This window comes from Cololabis saira, chromosome 16, assembly GCF_033807715.1.
Source record: "Cololabis saira isolate AMF1-May2022 chromosome 16, fColSai1.1, whole genome shotgun sequence".
Taxonomy (NCBI): Eukaryota; Metazoa; Chordata; class Actinopteri; order Beloniformes; family Belonidae; genus Cololabis; species Cololabis saira.
Genome location: NC_084602.1, coordinates 17,193,496 through 17,205,593, shown reverse-complemented (window position 1 = coordinate 17,205,593; position 12,098 = coordinate 17,193,496). Strand labels below are relative to the sequence as shown.

At 43.1% G+C, this 12,098-nt stretch overlaps 1 protein-coding gene across 6 annotated transcripts in view; it reads left to right on the top strand.

Annotated features, from left to right (window-relative positions):
• The window catches only part of daam2 (dishevelled associated activator of morphogenesis 2), a 133,235-nt gene that overhangs the window by 85,586 nt on the left and 35,551 nt on the right, over positions 1–12,098 (top strand). The gene's annotated exons all lie outside the window — the stretch shown is intronic.

Below are 12,098 nucleotides of genomic sequence, written 5' to 3'. Positions count from 1 at the left end.
TCAAGTCTGTGTCTGCATGGTTGCATTTGTGTTTGCTCCATCTGCATTTGTTGTTGGAAGAAGTCCACTGATACGACTTTTTCAGTTTCTACTTCAAATTATTTATGAAACGGGGCCAAAAAATATGTCCTTTTGTTACGCGGATGCAGTGTTGTTTTTGCTTAAAGGAGACCTATTATGGCATTTAATGTATATTTTAAACAGGCCTTGAATGTCTTAAAAACAATCAAAAGCTTGTTTTTTCTACATAAATGAGAAATTCAGCCTGTGGGCCATGTCTCTATTTTTATAGCTTCTTACCTTCTTCTCTATGAGAGATTCTGAGGGGAGGGGAGGTTATGATAATGAGGCTCTAAGCTGATTGGCTGCCTGAATGACGTGTAGCAGGGGAGGACACAAAGCATCGCTCCAGGCTGAAGAGCAGCCGGCTGCGTACACAAAGCGTGTCCCATGCGATCCGATTGAACTTCAGTGAGAAAATCAATTCCATTGCTTTATTTTGTATTGGACTGTCCTAACTGGCCGCGAGTTTAACGGTTTCAGTGTGGACAGAGAGCGTCCGATGTCACGCAGCTCAACGCGATAGTCGGACGCTCGCATGCATTTATGACCCGGTGTAAACGGATCTTAAAGCCTGAATTAGGGTTCTGAGTTAAATCAACGCGTAACCTACGCCGTGGGCTCCGCGTTGGTTTAACACGGAACCATAAATCAGCCTTTAGTCACCTCGTCTTCACACAGGAAGATTTATTTGAATTCTAAACAGTTACACCACAGTTATTTACTCCAATTCCTCATAATTTCATTTCTTATGTTACAAGACAAATGCATCATGTTAACTGTAAATAAATCACAACACTGAATTTTCAGAAATGGCAACTTTATTGTTAAAAAAAATAAAACAAAAGTTGTATATAAATAACATTTATGCACTATTGCTGGCTCAAGGAAGGGCCGTGCATTTCTTCTGAAGGTGTCGTTGAACAGCTTCAGGTGCATTGCTTGGAAGATCTGAAACCATAAACAGAAGAAAATGTATTACGGTACTAATAGAGCTCCATAACACGGAGTAACACCGGAGCTAAGCTAAATACTTAGCCCATGCAAAGATCATACTTGTAAACAAATATAAATAACATAAAAAATGAACGTCACTTACCGCTGACTCGTGTGCAGTTGCCGGGTCTGTACTGTTGGTACTGATCCTTTTATGAGGGTAAGTGTTGATGCAAAACCTCATTATTACTGTCCCTCGCTGTGGAAACAGCCACCGCTACAGAACAATGGCAGACGCTCCGGCCAGCGGAGTTAGTTGTGGGTGTGGTTTCAGCAGCGGAGGCCGACCTATGGAAATCTGCTCCCGTCATGACTCACAACGGGAGCAGATTCTACACGGCTCGTAGAAGTCACATGACACTGGAAGGATCCTCCGGGCGGGGTGTACAGACACTGCAGAATATGTTTGCTTTCCTCCTTCTCTGAGTTGGCAGGCTGAGGGGAGACCAATTTATATATGTTAAAGCAAGAAAAAACGTGTTTTTCATAATAGGTCCCCTTTAAATCAACTATTTTTGGATCTAATTTTCTAATTTCTTCATACTCTCTTTTTCTTTTTGTGCATTTATTCTAATTCAGTTCTGATGTATATTAAAATTAGGTCCAATTCAGGTCTGAGATGAGAGAAGAGAGATTCCTCAGATATCTGTCTATGAGACACAAAGTAATAATGACAAATGCTCTACATACAAGAAGATTCAAGTGAACGGAGAGAGGAAAGACCCCAGTGCATCATGGGAGTCCTCCAGCAATCTATCCCTAACAGCACGGTTCAGGGTTCCTTGAGCCACACATATGTTTTACCCAGAAAACAATTGTGAGCCTAATTTTAACGGTAGAGTGGAGCCTTATAACTAAAGAAGCCACAGGTAAGCCTGCAATCTGAACGAAGGGCTCTGTTGGGGTAAAATGGAACGATGAGATCTTTAAGATAAGAGAACTAAGCCCTGAAGAGCTCTGTATGAGAGGGAAAGACTTTTATATTCTGACTTTTACAAGAAGCTGAGAGTGGAGACACATGACCTCTTTTGCTAATCCTCGTCATAACTCTTACCGCAGCGTCAGAGTACTACTCAGATCAGAGTAGAATTTCCCACACTCCACATCTGTAACTCAACTCAGCTTCACGTCGTGCAGCATTTGCTTCTCAGATCAGGGTGTGAAGCTGCATCGTAACAGCTGATTGGTTATCAGGGGCAATCCCTTGGTCAAACTGGAGTGGTGCGTCTAACTCCTCCCCCTCAAATCAGCTGCGCTGAACAAAACTGCAGAGATATGGTGGAAAAGGAAGCATTTTCTGGTGTATTTTTAGCCTAAGCGTGTCACAGAGAATTCCTTAAGACTTCAGGAAATTGTTTCAGCTTTTGAAAAACGAGCAGAATATGCCTCCTTTAAACTCACGTTAACTAAATAAATGCCCACAGAAAATAAAAACCAGCCATGCTGATCGGGCTGTCTGTGTGGCAGATGTGTCTGCGTTTAATTTTTGTTCTTCCACCATGATTACAATATGAACAACAGTGACGAATGGCATATGGAGTTGGTTGAAGTATCTTGGAGGACTTGATGAGTGGGGAGAAAACTTTTGTATCAGACTGATACAAAAAAGATACTAGATACAGTGGGCACGGAAAGTATTCAGACCCCTTTAAATGTGTCACTCTTTGTTTCATTGCAACCATTTGCTAAAATTAAAAGAGTTCATTTTATTTCTCATTAATGTACACTCAGCATCCCATCTTGAAAAAAAAATGAAATTTAGAAATTTTTGCAAATTTATTGAAAAAGAAAAACTGAAATATCACATGGTCATAAGTATTCAGATCCTTTGCTGGTGTTATTCAGCATAATTTTCATCGGCTGAGTCAGCTGATCGTTGGTCAGTTTGAGCTGCCATCTGCAACAACTCATGACCACCTTTGGCAAGTCTTTTGAGTTGTAAGTTTTTTGTAATATTCATTATGTAGGTCTGCTGAAGTTGTCAAATAGTGTAATTTGCCCTGTGAAGGTTAATGTGCAGTCAGCATCTGCACAGAGGGAAATAAAGGCTTTGTCAGTTTCAGAACCTCCAGGTCACCCAAGTCCGTTGTTTTTTAGACATTTTGTTTGTTTGACAGTTACTCCTCCACTATGGTCGTCTGTCTTTCTTCCTTTCATTCGTTGTATGTTTTTCAGTTAATGAGCGTCTTTAAAGGCGACTGTAACGACTCAGTCAACATTTGGATAATGCACCTGCACTCACCGTCGTTTAGGTTTTGTCCCAGAATGAGTGATGGACCATTAAAATACTGATGTTCTCAGGCCTGTAACAGTGATGTGAGTAGCAGGTGCGTTTCATTGAATATGGGTGTTCAGGGAAACATCAGGGTAGTGTGTTAATATCCTGCCATTGTCACCTTGGTGACAGATGGGGGTCTGAGACAAAAAGATGGCTTTGAGCTTGGATGCTTGGGAGAAATTGAACTACCTCACCAGTTTTACGGGTGGTGTGTGTGTGTGTGTGTGTGTGTGTGTGTGTGTGTGTGTGTGTGTGTGTGTGTGTGTGTGTGTGTGTGTGTGTGTGTGTGTGTGTGTGTGTGTGTGTGTGTGTGTGTGTGTGTGTGTGTGTGTGTGTGTGTGTGTGTGTGTGTGTGTGTGTGTGTGTGTGGTTTTTATGGCCGTGTCTTGTGAGACATGGTGGTGTCTGTCCTTATTCAGCTTTGATTCATCCTCCCTCCCTCCCTCCATCCTTCTGGCACTTTGCAGATGCAGCTGGGCCCGGTTGTGAAGAGGGGCCTTGTTGCCACCAGCTTGCTCTGCAGGGCCGCAGGAACCAACCACATGGTCGTTATGTAGGGTGCCAGGCAGAGTGCTCAAAAAGAGCACATTGTTAGCGAGCCGCCCACTGCTGTCACACTCACTCACAGGAAGATAATGCAGATGCCGAGGTGTGTGTTACTGTATATAGAACAAGATATGAACACACACTGTAAGGTTATTTAAAGTCATCCTCCTCCCCCCCAACCTCCCCAACCAAGTGCAGATGTCACTGGGATAGCTTTTGGGATAGTTGCTTGTACATTTACAGTTGCAAGAAAATACATGTGGACCCCTTGAAATCAAAAAAGTGATGTGTGCGTGAGTATGTATTTTGTTTTATCAGCGATATTTGCTTATTTTAATTGTTGATTTGGGGATTTTAATTTTCTTTAGTGTTATGTCCCACGTTTAGTCAGCTTAGGAGACGACATGAATGAGGTCCCACGCCCCCCTCAACCTTCAACCAGTCAATAGGCATAAATAGTTTAAATACATTAATTTTTTTCTTCCATATCATTAGGTGGTATCGGCACACTTCAGGCCAAAATAACAAACAACAGAGAACTACCTTCAATAACAACAACCATACCTGATTTCACAATGAACAAACCAAAAGACAAGGACTTCCCTCCCTAAACTAAAGAGTCGGGCGAAAACAAGGATCGACATAAATGACAGCCCACTCCGACACAGGAGCCACCCCTGACTACGGGAGGAAGGCCTGGCTGGTTGGGGGGGGTGCAGTGAGCCTCTCCTTGTTCCACATCCTGGCACTTAAAAATCCTTCTCAGGTGGATCTCAGGCAGCCAATCCCGAACGAGCAACCGCACACTATTTCAATCCCGACCAAGCTCCTGCACGCTAAAATTAAGTCATTGGATCAACACAAGATGTCAGTCATACCATGGTCCTTAGGCCTGTGCACTACTTTGATCAGCTGAGGTTGTTTAAAATGTGCTGTATAAATAAACTTGACTTGACTGTTTATACATCATTCAATCATTTTAACAGGATAAACAAACAAACATTTTCAGCTTACACTCATTTTGTTCTAGACGTGTCTTTTATTGCAACAGGTTTCCAAGTTGTAGGAGGGTTAGATTTTTCTCAGCCAATCATATGAGACTAGTATTTTGCTTCAAACCAGAAGTTCGTTAATCACGTCGGCTCGCCAAGATGTTTGGACTGAAAACCTCTGTTTCATGTCATCGCGTGAGACAAACGGGTCGTCTCGGTGGCGTGTCCAGATTCAGGGACCAGTCAGCGGTCACGCGTCAGGCACCGACCACATCATTCTGATTGTGACTGGTGAAACTGGGGGTTAATGTGTTTGAGTGGGAGCCGAGCCAGATGTAGTTTGCTGGAACATATGAAACATAAGATTTCCCACTTCACTCCAAAAACTCCTTCCAGGGCGTTTCTGCTTTTGCAAACAAAATTCCTCTGTCATACCATTTAATCATGTATATCTATCTTTATTGTGTAATGAAAGGGGGTTTTTACAAGATCACAATCACAAGAGAAGTCATCTGTCCCTAACTATGTAGAAAAAATGAATGAATAGAACCTCACGTTAAAGACGACACATTAACTGTTACCCTCATCACTTCTTTAACAAAAACGAAGTACGGTAACAATTCAGAGGCAGTGGGTGGAAAAGGATAAGTAGCCGCCAAATACTGATAAACCAAAAAACTGGATTACATTGAATTGATTTAGCAGATATTTCCATTCCAAGTGACTCCCAAATGAAGAATCCTATGTTGGGAAGCAACTTCTTGCCGAAGGGCTTTCCCGTCGAAACCGGAGAGTTGACCGGTCAAAATGGAGAAGACACTTGCTGTGCCTCCTGAACCTCCACAGCCACTCAAAGACGGGCAGCAAGGGCGACTGCCACTGTAGATGACAGCAGTTTAACAGTTTGCTAGTGGGAAGCATTCCGTGGTTTTAACACAATGCCAAAAAAGCAAAGACATCAGCAAAAATATGAGATGTTTCCAATCATCCCAGTAGTTGACTTAACATACAGTTCAAATTACACAACGCTCAAGAGCTGCATTTGAGTTTCTCTGATACTAGTTAATGGAAAGATTCATGATGATATAGAAAAAGATCTGGGGTTTTTAGAAGAAAGACCCTTTCAAAAAAAAAAGAACATGGCATCATGGTTTAGGTTTGAAAATGTACTTGTGTGTGAGAACAAAAGTGTTTTTGGTGAGAATCAACCTCAGCACTTCAGCAGGGACACAACCGTCAAGCACGATGGCGGAGGGGTGATGGTTCGGGTTATTGGGCCCCAGAACCAGGACGTCCTCCGTTTACTGGGGGAAACATGAGCTCCTCCCCACATCAGTCTCCTTCTGAGACGTTGTTCATAAGGCTTAACATCCAGCACGTGTCCCGTATCGCTGTGAAGCAAGTTGATATATTTGAGTCAGAAGTGGATTTCCTGAAGCAGCTCAAAGTGAATCTTGCAGCAGGACATTGAGACAAAACATCAGCAGTCCTCCACCTGAATGGTTGAAAAATAAAAGAATCAAGGTGTTGCCATGCTACAGTCAAAGTAAACATCTGACACTGGATTTAAAAAAAATGTATCTAGTGTTATAATGCTGAAATTAAATCCCAATCAAGCCGACAGTCAAATATAACCTGCTTCGAACATGTGCACCGCCTGGTTTTTTACGTCGATGCAGTTTCCAAATATTAGAGTAAGTGAGTTTGCAGTATGTAAACTGTCCGGTGAAGTAGTTTCTGAAACGTCTTCCTGAGTCATCTGTAAATCTGTTCTGATGTCTATGTTCATGCTGAGGAGTTAAGTGGCCGTTCTTGCATCCGAGACGTGAAGCTCCACGAATGTTGCCATTTCAGTTGTGAATCATCTGCAGGAGGTCGGAGGAAAAACACTTTCCTCTCAGGTCACTGAGGCCGCCCTGGCCCAGGAAGCACTGCAGTCACAGGCTGCTGTCAGCCGTCTCAGAGTTTCTCAAAACAGCTGTCTGGACGTTGTTTCTGCAAATCTCTTCCAGCAGGAATATTGACTTGAGCCGACATCAGCCGGTCGCCTTGCTCCTGTGTCAACAGCCCTTTGAATGATCTGCTACCAACACATGTACATATTATGCTTGAAAACATGTTGCTGCCAGATCTGACAGAGGGAGTTGTCTCTTTTCACTATTTACAATTTGCATTAGTGGGAGAGATGAGTAACGTGAAGACAATCTAAAGAGTCCTAAATGGACTTGTGTGTTGGCTTCTCTGACAAGACGGAATAATTTCTTGGTACTTCGCACTGAGAAGTGAAACGGACAGAAATGAGGGCCAGGTGGGTTCAGGTGTGTTTACAGAGACCTGGAACAGGTGTTGCTAGAGCAGCTCCAGATCCTGAGAGGACAAAAGGAGATAACCGCAGGGTTGGTCTGTTGGCACATTTCATCTGTTACTTGTAATTACTACTGGATACAACACTGATATCTGGAGAGGGAGCAGATCTACTGCCTTACGGTCCGTGTTGCAATGATGAGATTGCATGGTACTTCAGGATAAACAAAACTCTGCTCTTCCCCGGCCTTCAGGATGAGCCGGGATTTTAATTTGCAGGTTGCAGATCTGCAGCTTTCCCAGTTAGTTTTCACCAAACCCTTCTACCTCTTCTTAAAAGAGGCAAATACGCACAACATACACAGTTAAGTGAGGCTAAAGGTCCGTTTGTTCTGTGTTTGAAAGGTAAACTCAGCCAATCATCTTATTACTGCTGTGGATGAGAGATGCCTGAAGAGGTCCCTTCCAGGTCTCAAGAACTGGAGTGTTTTCTTCAGGCTTCTATATAAACATTTATAAATTTCCCCATCTGTAAAATTTGAAATAAAATGCATCTCATTTAAAGTGATTTGTGTCTTTGTCCCAAAAAAAAGAAAAATCTGTCCATGAGTGAGAATGGGAACAGTCCTGACGAATCAGTTGTGATGTAAAGAAGGTTCTCGTCACATGACTGGTCCACAACTGCTGTATCAGAGCTGCTCCCCGTCTTTCAGGCTAAGACCCATTTTTAAAGATCTGTTTCCATATCCGTCTCAGATGTTGGAGGCCGGTGTTTTCGTCTGTCTTCCACCGTGAGGATGGAGTAATGTGTAATGTAGCCTCGAAACCGTGCAAAGGCACAGTTCTGGTCGGCGTCCAAGTGAATGTGCTCGTGCACATTTCCTGTTTGACATTTCAGAAATTTGCTTTCCACTTGGATGGAAACACGTTTAAGTAAGATGAGAGCAGGAATACTTTAAACTGGCATGTTTTTGGATGAGCTGGCAGGAGTTGATGACGGGAGACATCGCTGCCCTACAGAGAGCAGGCAGCACATCAGCTCCAGCGTTTCAGTCAGGAGGAAAATGTTTTCCATTATTCTCAATGGAAGTTTTTGTGAGGATAATAGTGGCACGATAGAGTAAGAGCACAAGCTTTTTCTAATTACCTTCATGTCAGATCGCTGCAGCGTCATTATGCAATTTAGATTTTTAAGAAATAACTGCACACATATTTAAGTTGATTAATTTTTCATTTAATTTGTTTCACTGATGTTTCCTATATACTTCATTTTACACAAGATGGGGTGGATGGGAAGAGCGTTTCATGTGGTTAGAAAACAGGATGTTTGAAAAGTGTCAGTTAAACGTCTTGTTAACATATTTAACCGTGTGTTGGTATTTTATGTGACGGCACACAGAAACTGGTGCAATTATTGACATTTGTTGTGGTCTGTTGTGTGGAAACGTTAGTGGCATGGTTTGATGTTTTGAGGTTTGATGTTGACGGGTTTGTTCTCGTAGCAGAAGCTTCTGGAAAATGTCCAGGAGTCCTGAGTTGTACAAGTGGTGAATTTCAAGGTTAGAAACCAGTTATTTTTGTCCGTCTGCCGCTTGGTCAACTTGTTTTTTTGTAAATTTGTATCCACAGTGGTGGTCGTCTAAGCAAGTTAACCCACCGAAGCACATGTAAACCCACATTTGTTGGGTGAGTGGGTGCTCATTTCCAACCCTGGTCAAGCTGCAGCCATGATCCTAATCTGTGTTTTATTTACGAACTAACTCATTTACATTCTTTTTTTTTTTTTTAAATCAACCAAAACATGTGTTTTCTCTGTGAAAGTGGTGTGAATCAACCACCAGGTGACTCCTCACAATACGTGCAGCAGCTGGCATGCACATAATAATAAAATGTTTAGGGTATACAGTATAAGGTTGTTAAACCAAGTCCATGGTCTGAAAGGCGATCTTGAAATTTTCCTCCTAACACTGTGATACTGTTTAAAATATACTCCAATTATGCAATTTAATGCATTTTGCTGGCTTCCTAGACAAGTCATAGAGATATATTTCTGATGACCGGACCCAGCTGGGAGACACCAGTGCATTGAGAGCTGTGGATTAGCCCCAGTGGAGCTGCTAATGAATCATGAGAACACTTCTGTCCGTACCCTGATATTTATTTTACGCACGTATTCATCGCAGATGTGTGCCTTGGCCACGAGTTTTATTGTGTCAGTTTCATGCAGGTGGTCCTTTGTTCAACCTTTACTATAGCTCAGTTACACACCACGACTCACAAGTGGAGAGCTGATATCAATGACTGCTGCTCCAACTGTCGCAGACACCTCTGTCAGCTGCCTTTGACTGGCGTTTCTGACGACCCTCCCGGGCCCTCACGCACATTCTGGCCCTTTTAAACCAGAGAGACGCATGAGTGCACATGTGTGTCCCTGCATGTAGGTGAGTAGGTGTTTGATGGAGATGCTACGTGTGGGACAAGGTGGTGGTGATGTGAAGGGCAGAAGAGATGCTCTGGGGACACATGAGCACTGGAGTTTGTGGAAGTGTAGGACTCAGATAAGTCGTGTGGTTCAGCTTTTAGGCAGACTGTCTGCCGCAAGGGTCGTCCTCAGTTCAGAAAGGAAGAAAGTTTTGGACACGCAGCTAAAACCTCAAGCAATTCTTCTCGTTGGACCCGAGTTCTGAATTTAGAGTGGGCCGTCTGGATATGTTTTCCTCCTGGTCCTGCTCATTAAGAGTATTGTCTGCCTGTGGTCGAGGGGGTTTCCAATTCTGAGAAGAGTTCATAGAGATAGTATAGCTTTGTATTAATGTTTATCAAAGAATGTGATGGGTCTTTAAGGTGACGAATCAGTGCAAGGTAGCAACGCCCCTTTCAGACCAACTTGAACCAGATGCTGTGTTGAAAGTTCAGTGTTGCTCCAACTTTGCTGCTTTGTTTTTTCCATACACTCAGAGCCATGTCATTACATCATTACGTCTGTGGTTTGGACCTCCCTTTAGTGCACTCTGAATATCTGTGGAGGACCGGAGTGCACTAAGGACATCGGTCCCACTGTTTGTTCCCTCAAAAGCAGCATCTTAATATTGCGTTATGAAGGTTGCCGTTTGGTGTTTGTGAATGTGATATTTCCTACTGTAAATATTGCGTTTAGAGGGGTTTCGTTTGATTGGTTGGTATGTTGATGCGCTGCGATATATGTTTTGCGCTTTCGTGAACGAGGTGCAAGGAAACGGTTGACTCCATTGATCGGTGCGGCTCGATCTCCTTTTGATGTCACGTTGTATTGCTTGTATTCCTCCCTTCTTTAATTACGTTTCATTAGTTTCCTACCCTGTCCAAGAACAGCAGAGCTCTGAGGCCAGAGCAGTACCTCTGGTACTAAGGGAGGCACCAGTTCTTAGCCAGCATTTCAATCTCTTTGGTGGAATAAGTCCCTAAAAGTCTGGAAATAGATCTGGTGCTTGAAATGCCACAACAACAACAACAACAATCTCCGTGTGAACTATTTGGTGTGCAGATCCATCTGTTCTTATTCTGTCTCCCATAATTTGATTCTGTAACCAATCAAGACTACTTTTTTGGATGGGAGTTTCAGACGCATTATGAAACAATAAAGAATTTATTTGCCGCTCAGCATGTATTTGACAAAATAAAAAGCTCTGAAATTATATTTCGTTCTCTTTGTTCGGAGCTCCTAGGTCTTGTAAAAATGCTGTTCAGTGAGCCGTTTAAATTTGCTGAGAAGTGTGACATGTGTGAAGTGTGTCCAGCTTCCTCATCTTCACTCCACCCAATTACACATCATGCTGCATTTGTGTATCCTCGGAAGTGAGTCTAGTTTCAAATTTTAAATGAGGCAAACCCGCAAAAAGGGGTGCGGTTGAGCTTCTGGCTCCGCCCCCTAACTGGATGCTCCGAACAGAGCTGAAAATACATGGTTGAAAAGGGAGATTATGCCGTGCTTCTTTGTGGTATATTAATGAAAACAGCTCACAGAAATGTCATGAAGAACTCAGGAAACTGCGAAGTCTCGAGACACGGAATAATATGTTTGCTTTAATCTTGATCAGTCTTGACCCAGACTTAATACAGCACCCCCCCCACCCCCCCCCACTGTCACTTTTGTTTAGTCTGATCTTACTCCAAGCTATGCTGCCTCCTTTTTTCTCTTGTTTGAAGATCTTGATGCGTCTGTGTGTGGTTGGCTTACCTTCAGCATTGTTCTGCAGCTCTGCCGCCGATCACATTGTATGCAGAAGCGGTTGTACGCTTGCTGTTTTGAACCTTGTGGGTTTTTTTAAGTATGCAGCGCTTGTTCAGAGAGGGGAAAGGCGCTGGGGGGGGGCTGCATGCCAGTCGGTTAAGCGTGAATGTCAGCGGGTAGGAGAAGACTGGAGTGGACTTCAGAGTTCGAGGATATGTGATTCATTGATTCAAGTGCACATTGGAGAGAGCACAAAGTATAGAAGGGGAGGAGTAAGGAATTGTTGCATGTCAGCTCAGGAGGTTTTACAGTGGATTGGACACAGGTGAATGTCTTTAAAGGAGCCATGAATGTACGTTTTGTGCAAACGTCTTGCGTGCAACTCCTCTTAAACTTCACCTACACACAGATGCATCAGGTTATATGGCTTGTGCATGTGCATATGTGTTTTCTGGCAAATGGTTGTCAATTCAAAAGAATGAATCAAAGCAGGCAGCGTGCAAAGCTTTGAATCCCATCCATCCATTTGAACTCAGACTCCAAGAACAACATCTCTCACTCTCTGCTTTCCATACATTAATCACGAGGATGTTCAGCTTAATTTCTCTTCCACTATGAAATCTCCCTCAGTTCCCGAGCAGGCATTGGGCCATCGCTGCCTTCTGTACTGGCCAAATACTTGTCACTGATATAAAATGTGCAACTGTTACAG